The sequence below is a fragment of the Bos grunniens genome, chromosome 27 (genome assembly GCF_055505025.1).
Source record: "Bos grunniens cultivar Pamir isolate PY7600 chromosome 27, Bosgru_T2T1.0, whole genome shotgun sequence".
Taxonomy (NCBI): Eukaryota; Metazoa; Chordata; class Mammalia; order Artiodactyla; family Bovidae; genus Bos; species Bos grunniens.
Window position 1 is genome coordinate 1129310 of NC_141191.1, and position 13800 is coordinate 1143109.

At 41.9% G+C, this 13800-nt stretch overlaps 1 long non-coding RNA gene and 1 other non-coding gene across 2 annotated transcripts in view; one reads left to right on the forward strand and one right to left on the reverse strand.

The window, feature by feature from the left end:
* Positions 1 to 1249: 1249 nt before the first annotated feature.
* On the forward strand, positions 1250 to 1356 carry LOC147343383 (U6 spliceosomal RNA). The gene has a single exon (XR_015156523.1). It is a non-coding gene; the product is annotated as a U6 spliceosomal RNA (small nuclear RNA).
* Positions 1357 to 11268: 9912 nt separating this feature from the next.
* LOC147343384 (uncharacterized) overlaps positions 11269 to 13800 on the reverse strand; it is a 35678-nt gene continuing 33146 nt past the window's right edge. Inside the window, exon 6 of the long non-coding RNA XR_015156079.1 lies at positions 11269 to 11837. This is a non-coding gene — a long non-coding RNA (uncharacterized LOC147343384). The remainder of the gene's footprint in view (positions 11838 to 13800) is intronic.

Below are 13800 nucleotides of genomic sequence, written 5' to 3' on the forward strand. Positions count from 1 at the left end.
ATTAAAGAACCTGTTGATGAACATGAAAGAGGAGAGTGAAAAAGTTGGCTTAAAGCTCAACGTTCAGAAAACGAAGATCATGGCATCTGGTCCCGCCACTTCATGGGAAATAGATGGGGAAACAGTGTCAGATTTTATTTTTTTGAGCTCCAAAATCACTGCAGATGGTGACTGCAGCTATGAAATTAAAAGACACTTACTCCTTGGAAGGAAAGTTATGACCAACCTAGATAGCATATTCAAAAGCAGAGACATTACTTTGCCAACAAAGTTCCGTCTAGTCAAGGCTATGGTTTTTCCAGTGGTTTTGTATGGATGTGAGAGTTGGACTGTGAAGAAAGCTGAGTGCCGAAGAATTGATGCTTTTGAAGTGTGGTGTTAGAGAAGACTCTTGAGAGTCCCTTGGACTGCAAGGAGATCCAACCAGTCCATTCTGAAGGAGATCAGCCCTGGGGTTTCTTTGGAAGGAATGATGCTAAAGCTGAAACTCCAGTACTTTGGCCACCTCATGCAAAGTGTTGACTCATTGGAAAAGACTCTGATGCTGGGAGGGATTGGGGGCAGGAGGAGAAGGGGACAACAGAGGATGAGATGGCTGGATGGCATCACTGACTCAATGGACGTGAGTCTGAGTGAGCTCCAGGAATTAGTGATGGACAGGGAGGCCTGGGGTGGTGCGATTCATGGGGTCACAGAGAGTCGGACATGACTGAGCGACTGAACTGAACTGATAGCCAAAAAATAATTTAAAATATTTTAAAAAAGAAAAGTGGGGAAAATAAAGGTAAAATCAAGAAAGAGAAGGTTGGAGCCTCCTCCTGGCCACCTGGCTAACCCCTCGTCAGCAACTCAGCAGCCACTCAGCATCAGCACTCTCTCAGCATCCCTGCTGTCTCCATGGTGATTTAATGTGATTCTGATGGATGTGACTAGTTCATGAATGCTTCCTGGAGCTGGGCACTCTTGTTGCTAACTCCATTTTCCAGATGAGAAAACAGTGTTTCTGAAATTGTTAACAACTTGTCCCAAATCACCGAGTTGCTAAAATTGTGGGATCAGGCATTGAACCTAGGCTGTTTCAGGCCCAAGTGTGTGCTCTTGGTGAGTACAGTAAAAAATAAGATGGTGTTTAATGGAGGAGAACATGAACATGTATTGAGTACTTAATATATACCTGGCATGTGGTCCTCACAACAGTCCTGCAAGGGAGGTATCATTCCCATTTCATAGATGAAGAAATTGAGGCTCAGTGCTCACTTTGGCAGCACATATACTTAAATTGGAATGATACAAAGAAGATTAGCATGGCCCCTGCTCAAGGATGACATGCAAATTGGTGAAGCATTTCATGTTTTTATGGTAGAAACCATCACAACATTGTAAAGCGATTTTCCTCCAATTAAAAAATAAAGTTAAAAAAGTATGAATAAAACAGGGAAATATTTTAAAAAATTGAGGCTCAGAGAGGTTAAGTAACTTATCTAAAGTTGTACTGCAAAGCCCCGGTCTGGCACACTTCACCTCCTCTGTGTCTATGCTGAGAGTTTTGTACTTTCTCTCTGAAATAAATGCTGTTTGCTTCTTACCATGAAAAAAAAAGGCCAGGTCTTTCAGACTGCAAAGCCCATATTCCATTTTTTCAAAAAATATATTGTTGTTTTGCTCCTAAATTTTATTTATTCATTCATTTGGCTTCTTCAGGTCTTCACTGTGGCATGTGGAATCTAGTTTCCTGACCAGGGATCAAACCCAGGCCCCCTACGTTGGGACTAGTGTCTTAGCCACTGGACCTCCAGGGAAGTCCCCCATATTCTTTCTTATTCTTTTTCCAAATGGAATTCTCAGGAATTTCACAGGTTGAACTAAGTAATTAAAAATCTCTCCTTTAGATATTTTTAGTTCTGCATACCCAAACCAAACACCTAGTGTATTTGTCAAACTTTGAAAGAAGTCTGTTAAAGACTGCTTGCAAGAAAACCACTGTATAAACTATGTTTTATAAATTCTTCTGTTTTAATTAATTAGGTTTTCTAAAGTTCGAAGGAAAAAAAAGAGACAGAAACCAGTTTTTAATGATTTGGAATTAGGATTCATGAATACACCGGATTCTTTCTTGGTACTGGGGGAAAGCAGAGAGGAAATGTGGGAAACGATGAGGGTCCAGAGATTCAGACTTGAGCCTGGAAGAGACATTAAAGAGGTATTTCAGGGACTTCCCTGGTGGTCCAGTGGCTAAGACTCTGTGCTCCCAATGCAGTGGGTGTGAGCTCGATCCCTGGTCAGGGAACTAGATCCCACATGCCACAAGGAAGATTGATCTTATGTGCTGCAACTAAGACCCGGTGCAGTGAAATAAATACTTAATAAATAAAATAAATATTTAAAAGAAGCCTCAATTATTAAAAAAAAAAAAAAAGATGCAATTCTAATTTATTTTAGAAATAGCTTGAGTGTCTGCTAGTCAACAGTAGAGCTAAGGCCAGAACCTGGGGTTTCCCAATTCTTAAACCATTGTTTTTTCTTAGACATGAACCATGAGTCGCTTTAGAGAATACTCCTTTCTCCTCCTCTCTTAACCCAGATAGGGGGAAAAAAAGTGAGAAAGCTTAAAGATTATTAAAAAACAATCAGGACATTAAGAATCAAGTTCTCCTGGAAGGAGGTCAAGACAGTAACCACAGAGGCTGGAGTTAAGGAGAGGAGCACCAGGCAAGATAAGGTCTTATCTAAAGCAATTAGAGTAAGCAGGCAATTAGAAGCTTTTGTTACTTGTGTTTAGCTCAAGGCTGTGAACAGAAAGCTTTTTGAAATCCTTGGCCAAATCAAAACCTGGAAAGTGAGGACTTCTAACCTTCAAGAAAAAAAGCTGAGCGTGAGACAAAAAGTATTTGTTTTTATATTTAACTTGGTAGGAAAAAGGAAAGAAAAAACAAGATGTCAGCTCAGCTGGGTCCCAATTCCAGCCCTGGGAAGCCCAAAGCCCACCCCTCTTGGTTTTATTTTTAGGGATAGCATTTTTTCCCCTCCCTTGGCCAAGTTCAGCGTGTAGGATCTTAGTTCCCTTACCAAGGATCAAACCTTCACCCCCTGGAAGCGTGAAGTCTTAACCACTGGACTGCCAGGGAAGTTCTGCCCTCCCCACCTTGGTTTTTGTAAATAGTCCTGAAGGGCTTTCTTGGTTTCTAGACTACTGAGATCTTGCTTGCATGTGTAAATTGAGTACAATTTCCTCAAGAGATGGAAGGCAGGCTTTACATCCCAGTAATAGGGAACAAATTTGATTGGGAATGGCTGGGTTACCATCTAACACTGACATGTCATTTTCCCCTGCCTGGGCTCAGCTTCCCTCCATCCGGCTGGCTTTTCTTTCGTGGTCTTATTTCTTTCCTTTCTGCCCTCTGCTCCCCACCCCCTCGACTCCTTGCAGGAGCAGAAACAAGAAACTCTTCCTCTAATCTCCAGCCTGGTGGGTTTTCCCTCCCCTGGAGTCCAGGTGCCTGTAGCATTTGCTCCTCAGTGGCTTTCCCCCAAGGAGACTGCTCCCTCCTTCCTCTTCCCAAAAAGGAATCGTGGGACCAGCTGTCAAGATTTTAAAAAATAATTTTTATCACGTCTTTACTCAAGATGGGAAAATCTCTGAAGTTTAAGGTGGAACCTGGCTGTCCTGTAGTGCTTGTATTTTTTCAAGGCTTTGTTCTGTCTGGAATTTTATTATAATAACTAATGATGGGACTTCCTTAATGGTCCAGTGGTTAAGATTCTGAGCTTCCAATGCAAGGGGTCACAGGTTCAATCCCTGGTCAGGGAATTAAGATCCCACATGCCACATGGTATGGCCAAAAAGCAAAACAAACAAACAACCACCACAACAAAAAACTAATGGGAATGAACATACCTTGATGTTTATATAATTTTAATAAATCACCTTCAAAATGATAAAGCATTAGTAATCAAATAGAGATTCACTCAGTCGTGTCCAACTCTTTGGGACCCCACAGACTGTAGCCCGCGAGGCTCCTCTGTCTATAGGATTTTCCCAGGCAAGAATATTGGAATGGGTTGTCATTTCCTCTCCCAGGGGACTCTTCCCGAGCCAGGGGTCAAACCCATGTCTCCAATATTGGCAGGTGGATTCTTTACCACTGAGCCACATGGGAAGGCTAGCTTCTATCAATGATTCACACCAAAAGGTGGTTCAATGAAGCAGCTATGATGAGGCTGGGCTAGAATTCAAAGGGGAGTCAGGTACCGTTGAAACTCAACCCTAATAATAGTAGAAAACATCACCCACTCACAACAATATACACAGATTTGAAACTGTTTCTTTGAGAATGTTTCTGTTTGGGGGGATAATTCTATTATTTGAAGGCTCTAAGTAATGACAGGCAAACAGTGAAGATGCCTCAGTGACCTGATAGCCATGCACTGGAGAGATAGTTGAGAGAGTGGTCCCCAACCTCCGGGATCTAATACCTGATGATCTGAGGTGGAACTGATGTAATAATAATAGAAATAAAGTACACAATAAATGTAATGCACTTGAATCATCCTGAAACCATCCCCCCTTCTACAATTCATGGAAAAAAATCCTCTTTCATAAAACTGGTCCCTGGTGCCCAAAAGTTTGGGGATATTCAAAGGAATGTTCTTTGTCCTTCACACCTGCGCTGTTTTTCTTCTAACTGCCCCATCTCACAAAGCTTTAACCTCTCCTAGCATCACACACCTCTTCCCACTTTGAGGGGCAGGGTGCACACCAGTGCTCAGGCCTCACGTCCTCCCTGGGCACTGGTGATCTGTCCTTCTTATCCTGGCTTTGTGAGGCGCTCCCCTAAGTTTTTCCTGTTCCCCTGTTTCTCTAGTTCCTCCTGAATCTTCCTAGATAAACCTGTCTAAATGATGCAAGAACTTTCTATCTAATGAATCTGTGATTTTCTCCACTCTAATCACACCTGGGCTGTGTCTACCACACTCTCTCCACAGCTGCACTTGTCGTTTCTGTTTCGTTTTCAGCTTTCTATTTTACACTGGAGTACAGCCGATTCACAATGTTGTGATGGCTTCAGGTGGACAGCAAAGGGACTCAGACATACGTATTCATGTATCCATTCTCCCCCAAACCCCTCTCCCATCCAGGCTGCCGCATAACATTAAGCAGAGTTCCCTGTGCTGTACAGTAGGTCCTTCTTTATCCATTTTATTGTCAGATTTTATATACTCCTTACTTTCTTAATGTCCCCTAAATGAATTTTCTCAAAACCCAGTTCTCGTCTCAGGCCCCATAGCTAGTATTTCATTTTCACAATCACCTTGCCTCATGTAGGAGGTTGCTCCTTTCCTCTGAGGGAGGGGTGTGGTGGGCGGTGGGGGAAACTGGCACAGTGGAGGGAGGGGGCCTTAGCCACCTGCAGTTTGCGGCCTGAACAGCCACAAGGCTCCCCCAGTGGCAGAGTGGTACAGACTCTGCCTGCCAACGCAGGAGATGCAGTAGACTTGGGTTCGATCCCTGGGTCTGAAAGATCACCTGGAGTAGGAAATGGCAACCCACTGCAGTATTCTTGTCTGGAAAATTCCAAGGAAAGGAGGAGCCTGGCAGGCTATGGTCCATGGGGTTGCAAAGAGTTAGACAAGACTAAGCATGCACTCACATCACAGACACCAATGTGGAGTCAAACATCTCAGCTCACTTTCAGAGGGTTTCAGATCAGATCAGATCAGTCACTCAGTCGTGTCTGACTCTTTGTGACCCCATGAATCGCAGCACGCCAGGCCTCCCTGTCCATCACCAACTCCTGGAGTTCACTCAGACTCACATCCATCGAGTCAGTGATGCCATCCAGCCATCTCATCCTCTGTTGTCCCCTTCTCCTCCTGCCCCAATCCCTCCCAGCATCAGAGTCCTTTCCAATGAGTCAACTCTTCGCATGAGGTGGCCAAAGTACTGGAGTTTCAGCTTTAGCATCATTCCTTCCAAAGTAATCCCAGGGCTGATCTCCTTCAGAATGGACTGGTTGGATCTCCGTGCAGTCCAAGGGACTCTCAAGAGTCTTCTCCAACACCACAGTTCAAAAGCATCAATTCTTCGGCACTCAGCCTTCTTCACAGTCCAACCCTCACATCCATACATGACCACAGGAAAAACCATAGCCTTGACTAGATGAACCTTTGTTGGCAAACTAATGTCTCTGCTTTTGAATATGCTATCTAGGTTGGTCATAACTTTTCTCCCAAGGAGTAAGTGTCTTTTAATTTCATGGCTGCAGCCACCATCTGTAGTGATTTTGGAGCCCAGAAAAATAAAGTCTGACACTGTTTCCACTGTTTCCCCATCTATTTCCCATGAAGTGGTGGGACCGGATGCCATGATCTTCGTTTTCTGAACGTTGAGCTTTAAGCCAACTTTTTCATTCTCCATTTTCACTTTCATCAAAAGGCTTTTGAGTTCCTCTTCACTTTCTTCCATAAGGGTGGTGTCATCTGCATATCTGAGGTTATTGATATTTCTCCTGGCAATCTTGATTCCAGCTTGTGCTTCTTCTAGTCCAGCATTTCTCATGATGTACTCTGCATATAAGTTAAACAAACAGGGTGACATTATACAGCCTTGACGTACTCCTTTTCCTATTTGGAACCAGTCTGTTTTTCCATGTCCAGTTCTAACTGTTGCTTCCTGACCTGCATACAAATTTCTCAAGAGGCAGATCAGGTGGTCTGGTATTTCCATCTCTTTCAGAATTTTCCACAGTTTATTGTGATCCACGCAGTCAAAGGCTTTGGCATAGTCAATAAAGCAGAAATAGATGTTTTTCTGGAACTCTCTTGCTTTTTCAATGATCCAGTGGATGTTGGCAATTTGATCTCTGGTTCCTCTGCCTTTTCTCAAACCAGCTTGAACATCAGGAAGTTCATGGTTCATGTATTGCTGAAGCCTGGCTTGGAGAATTTTGAGCATTACTTTACTAGCATGTGAGATGAGTGCAATTGTGTGGTAGTTTGAGCATTCTTTAGCATTGCCTTTCTTTGGGATTGGAATGAAAACTGACCTTTTCCCGTCCTGTGGCCACTGCTGAGTTTTCCAAATTTGCTGGCATATTGAGTGTAGCACTTTCACAGCATCATCTTTCAGGATTTGGAATAGCTCAACTGGAATTCCATCACCTCCACTAGCTTTGTTTGTAGTGATGCTTTCTAAGGCCCACTTGACTTCACATTCCAGGATGTCTGGCTCTAGGTTGAGTGATCACACCATCGTGATTATCTGGGTTGTGAAGATCTTTTTTGTACAGTTCTTCTGTGTATTCTTGCCATTTCTTCTTAATATCTTCTGCTTCTGTTAGGTCCATACCATTTCTGTCCTTTATCGAGCTCATCTTTGCATGAAATGTTCCTTTGCTCTCTCTGATTTTCTTGAAGAGATCCCTAGTCTTTCCCATTCTGTTGTTTTGGAGGGTTTAATTACTCCTTATCATAATTAAGCAGAAATAGTGATTCTAATTTGGAGAAGGAAATGGCAACCCACTCCAGTGTTCTTTCCTGGAGAATCCCAGGGACGGGGGAGCCTCGTGGGCTGCTGTCTATGGGGTCGCACAGAGTCGGACATGACTGAAGCGATTTAGCAGCAGCAGTGATTCTAATTAGCATATTTACAGAAACCACACCAGTATGCTTCCCTGGTGGCTTGCAGGAAGAACCCACCTGCAATGCAGGAGACCCAGGTTCGATCCCTGGGTCGGAAGATCCCCTGGAGGAGGAAATGGCAACCCACTCCAGTATTCTTGGCTGGAGAATTCCATGGACAGAAAAGCCTGGCAGGCTACAGTCCACAGTCCACAGTCTACAGAGTCAGACATGACTGAGCAAATAACACACACAAGTAGATCCATATAATCGCACACTTCACCTACTCGTAGCTTAATGGTGTTCCATCCTTGTTTACTTTGCCCTGGTTTCCCTTTCAGCTTGAATGAGCACAACTTTTGAAGTCTTTAATCTATGACTGTTTTAACTTAAGCACGCCCTGCTAGAGGGTGACAGATGGTGAATGTCAAAAACCCAGAGAGAGGGTTTCTATTTAGCCTTTGATTTTTGTTTTGTTTTTTTTTTTTTTTAAGCCAGAGAAATGTCCGATTGTGCTCATAGTTTGTTGGAGAAGGCAATGGCAACCCACTCCAGTGTCCTTGCCTGGAGAATCCCAGGGATGGGGGAGCCTGGTGGGCTGCCGTCTATGGGATTGCACAGAGTCAGACACGACTGACGCCACTTAGCAGCAATAGCAGCAGCAGCAGCAGCTCATAGTTTGTAAGCATACATCACCAACTTTTATCTTCCTGCAAATTCCCTGTTCTCCCCCCGATTTCTCTTCTACTTCTGGCTGAGGAGGGGCTGGGCAACTAGGCAGCTGCATGCCTGAGTGGCTCGGGTGATAAACCTCATAGTTATTTTTCTCAATTAAGGTTTTCACTGACAATTTTACTGCTCTATGTTAAGCTTCCTCATTCCCTTGGTCCTCGGTACATATGTCTGTGATAAGTCTCATCCCGTCCAACCAGATTGTCTCCTCAGAATATAGACTAACCTATTTCAAAAAACTCATCTCTCTCTTTCTCTTTTGGAACATAACACTTGAAAACGCATTGAAACAGAAAGTAATTAAGCTTTAAAGGAGAGCTATAGAAGTGATTTATTCATGAGTACACACTTATCCTTCTCCCAATTGACACCCATTTTATATTAATTTCCCTTTAGTGTGTATCTACAGCCTTTTTCTAAATCTTTACTACTAATAGAAACTTTTTATTCCACCCTTATTCCCTTCTGCTTGGCTCCAAAGACTCTCATATGTGCTGAAAGGGATACACTGAGGGTACAGAACCACAATTTGGGAAATTCTGCTCTGAAATAATAACGCTCTCTAGTCACAACCACTGACTTTTATTAGGCTGTCAACTAGCTATTTTTTAATTAGGGAAAGAAAAATTCTTAATTCGTTTTTTTTTTTTCTGAAGTCATCTGGTGACAGAACACCTATGGAACGTGTATTGGGCTGGCCAAAATGTTTGGGTTTTTCCATAACATGTCAAGGAAAAGCCAGAATCAAGTTTTTGGCCAACTCAATATCTTTTTCTTGGGCTTGCCAGGTGGTGCCAGTGGTAAAGAATTCTCCTGCCAATGCAGGAGATGCAAGAGAAGATGGGCTCGATCTCTGGGTCAGGAAGATCCCCTGAAATAGAAAAAGGTAATCCATTCCAGTATTTTCGCCTGGAAAATTCTGTGGACAAAGGAGCCTGGCGGGCTACAGTCCATGGAACCGCAGAGAGTTGGATACAACTGAGCGACTAAGCACAGCACAATACCTTTTTCTTAGGTCAGTGGAACTTGCATTCTACAGATAAGTAATTTCTACAGAGAAATTTCTATAGGCTCCCCTCTGTGACCCCAAAGGACTCACAGAAGAAGAAAGAAACAATGATAATAATACTTCCTTTATATTGTATAGTTTTCAAAGCAGATTCACACACATCAATCCATCCAAGCTTTTAAAAAAAACCGAGGCTCAGAGAGATTAAATAAAGGGCATCTTCAAGGTCACACAGCTAGCCAGTCAGTGTCAGAGACCAGAATTTAAACCGTTACTTAATGGTTTCCATTAAAAAAAATCAATCTCAAGAATAGGACTATAGAGATCCAGCGTTTTTCATTAACATTATGGCGGGCAGGGGGATGGGGGGGCGGGAATGTCTTGTAAGCAATACTTAACAGCGACTGTGCTTTTCTTAGTTTAGATCTGTCCTGTGATTTATTTTTCTTATCATGTGACTGTCGGTTGAAAGCTGGGGTCATTTCATGTCTTTTTCTTCTTCTGTTAATTGGAGAGCATTGGGAAAATTATAAATGTCATTTTAAAGCTTTGGTGGTTGGCATAGCTGTTTGTCTATTTGATTTTGTTGCTCCTGCGGTTTAAAAGATTATCTTCACTCAGCTGGAAAGAAGCCAAGTGTCTATCAATAGAGAAGGGGTTGAATAAACTCTGACACATCCACACAATGGAGGACTGTGGGCTGTAAAAAGGAGGCCAGAGTATTTCTTCATATACCTGTGGAGTGAGCTCCTGGAAATATTGTTACATGAAGAAAGAATTGGGATAAAGTGGTATGTATTGTGGGACACCATTTCTTTCAGAAAGGGGTGCGTGTGTCTGTATTTGTTTATATTTTTTTCATCCACCCCACTTCCCCACCTTTATGGTTTTTTAAATGTAAGGACATTTAAAAAAATAGTTTACCTATCTGTAGGATTCCCCTGTGATCCAGTTAGGAACAGGGAACAGAATTGGAGACTTCTCCAGATACACTTTGTTTTGTATATTTGACTTTGGAACCATCTCAAAATTATGAAATAAAAAAAAAATTCCAAAAATCTAAAAACAGCTGGTGGTGTTACCCCACACAAAGGAATAACTTCATAGGACTTTAACACAGTCATTTGTCTGAACAGCCTTAGTAGAACATATCCTAAGGACAAAAACACAGGCAAAGACATCCTAAACTGTTTTCAGTAACCTTATTGTTTGTATTAATATTAATATTTGTTTTTTTAAAGTGATTGCATATAATAGGATAAAGTATGGATTCACATTATTATTATTATGAGTATATACCCTCAGGCTAAAGGCAAAATGAACCAGAAACAAACATTGAATTCTAGTTAGCAGATTTGTTTTGACAATGATATGAGTTAGCAATTCAGAAATTACTTCCAGAATTTGTTAAGTAAATATACACTCTGTGTGTATTCTTCATATAATACATTTTTTTATACAAAATTATGCTGCACTGTGCTTAGTCGCTCAGTTGTGTCCAACTCCTTGTGACTCCATGGATTGTAGCCCACCAGCCTCCTCTGTCCATGGGGATTCTCCAGGCAAGAATACTGGAGTGGATTACCATGCCCTCCTCCAAGGGATCTTCTCAACCCAGGGATGGAACCCAGGTCTCCCGCAGTGCAGGTGGGTTCTGAGCCACCAGGGAAGCCCATACAAAATTATGTATGTACATACATAATTAAATATATATATATGATTATATCATTTGATATATATATATGAATATATATCAATGTCACAGAAGGGAGGCGCAAATATGGAAAAGACTGTTCTGAGGTATTAAAAGAAGCTGTAAGGAAAGCATTACAGCTACAAATTACAAAATGCAAACAAATCCTAAAGAAAAGGTCAAATTTACCAATAAAGGTTCATTTACTTTCAATCACTTTTTGCTTCTTGGGGCTTTCCTGGTGGCTCAGCAGTAAAGAATCCACCTGCAATGCAGCAGATGCAGTTTTGATCCTTGGGTTGGGAAGATCCCTGGAAAAGAGAATGGCAACCCACTCCAGTATTCTTGCCTAGAGAGTCCCCATGGACAGAGGAGCCTGTTGGGCTACAGTCCATGGGGTTGCACAGAGTCTGACTGATTCAGTGACTAAACCACCACCACCAGTGAAAAGCATTTGTATTTCACAGTAGCTTCTGTTTTCATCTTTTCATAGACCAAAGTGCCAGTAAATTGTTTCTAAAAGGGAAGAAGTGGAGAAGGGCACAGTTCTTACCCTTGCCAGCTGTGTTCAATGGGGTCACAGCTATCCAGGTAGTTGAAGTGAATGATATCAGTTGGATGCTTCTCAGAAGACCTCCAGGGTGGGAGTTCTTTCTCCCCTGGGTGGTTCTTCTTTCTTGAAGAGGAAGAGGATCGGAAAGCAGATGAAGGAGACAGCTTTCCCCCTGGAGAACTGCTTCTAATGGGTTGAACATCTGTGATCACAAACCCATCTTTTGGAGGTGTCTAGAAGGAGAAAATTATTTCTGTTCTCAAAATACTATAATAACAACAAAAGTAAAACAAAGAACATGGACTTCCCTGGTGGTCTAGTGATTAAGAATCTGCCTGCCAATGCAGGGGACACTGGTTCAATCCCTGGTCCAGGAAGATTCCACATGCCCGTGTGCCACAACCACTGAGCCAGAGCTCTAGAGTCTGTGCTCTGCAACAAGAGGAGCCATCGCAAGAAGAATCTGAGCATGGAAGGTAAAGAATAGCCCCTGCTCACTACAACTAGAGAATGCCCAAGGGCAGTAATGAAGACCCTTTGCAACCAAAAATGAATAAATAAATAAATCCTTTAATAAAAATCATTATCATCATCACCATGATGACACTGATAATGGTGGCAGTGATTACAGCAGCCACCAACCCAGAGGTACTTGTATGTGCCAGGCACTGTCTCAGGAAGTATTCCTACCTTATTATTTTTTGAGGGGTGTTATACAGTGAGGCATGTGGGATCTTAGTTCCCCCTACCAGGGATCGAACCTGCACCCCTTACATTGGAAGCAGAGAGTCTTAACCATTGGACAACCAGGAAAGTCCCGTTCCTACATTACTTTATTTAACCTTCATAATAACTTTAAAAGGTAATCGTAACTGCTTCCATTTTACAGAACAGAAAACTGACGGTAGGATAAACTGATAAATTTTTCCACTACTACTGTGAAGACATAAGCAGTAAGACCCAGGGTCAGAATTTGAATCCAGGACTCTCCAGCTTCAGGCCACACAGTGAACTTCTCTATCCTGTATCGCCACCTCTCCTGCCATATTATTATACAGTTATTCCACAACTGCAGTTAGTTTGTTCATAACAATATACGTTCTTGAAAACAGTACCCTGTTCTACCTATCTAAAACACAATTTCCATTATGTAGGGGTAAACTATAGACTTTATCAATTATCAAAACTTCAGCCATTTCTAAAGAATTGGGAGATGAAAGTCTTTTTTTTTTTTTTTGGAAAGTCTATTTTCTAATTGCCCAAAATGAAAGTCTGGTTTTCTTGTATATAAAATTCGTAAGGGTTTTTATGCGGTTGTAGCCTAAGGGAAGAGGTACTGCTATGTTGAGAAGCCATTAAAGGCTTAATTTTTGTTCTTTAAGAGATTAGGGAAGCTTTGCTCAGTAAATTGGTTTGCTTAAATTGTTTGTGAAAATTTAAAAATTCCCTAAGTTCCTCCAAGCAGAATCAGTTAGTTTCTTATCCTTGTTTCAACTGCTCTTTCTTTGTGCATATTTCTCTTACAGGATAGTACTTCGTATTCAGTGTGGTAACTATCTGTTTGTATCCTGGGCCATAGACTAGGCTCCCAGAAAGTGGGGTTAAGACCATTGTACCCTTAGCAGCTAGCACATAACAGTATTTAATACATATTTATTGATTTAGTGAGTGATTGTAAGTAGAGTAAGAAGACATTTTACTTTTATATAATCGATGGCTCATTACAAGATTAGTGTTCAGTGTTTTGTGTGAATCCTGGCAACCCACTCCAGTACTCTTGCCTAGAGAATCCCCATGGACAGAGGAGCCTGGTGAGCTACAGGCCATGGGGCTGAAAAGAGCTGGACACGACTGAGCAACTAAGCACAGCACAGTGCGGATCTCACTTAAAATGGACATTCAAGGAATTCCCTGGTGGTCCAGTGATGAGGACTCCACACTTTCACTGCCAAGAGCAGGAGTTCAATCCCTGGTCAGGGAACTAAGAGCCCAAGTCACACGGGGTGGCCAAAAAAATAAAATAAATAAGATGGACATTCATTTCATTTTTCTGAGTTTATATTGAATGAAATCTATTTTTGCTGGAAGAGGTCTTGTTTAACACCACTGGTAATAAAGAATACATGATAATAAAAAAGCATTTTCAGGGGAGAAAATTTAGGTATGAATGCTCGTAACTATAGACATAAATAAACA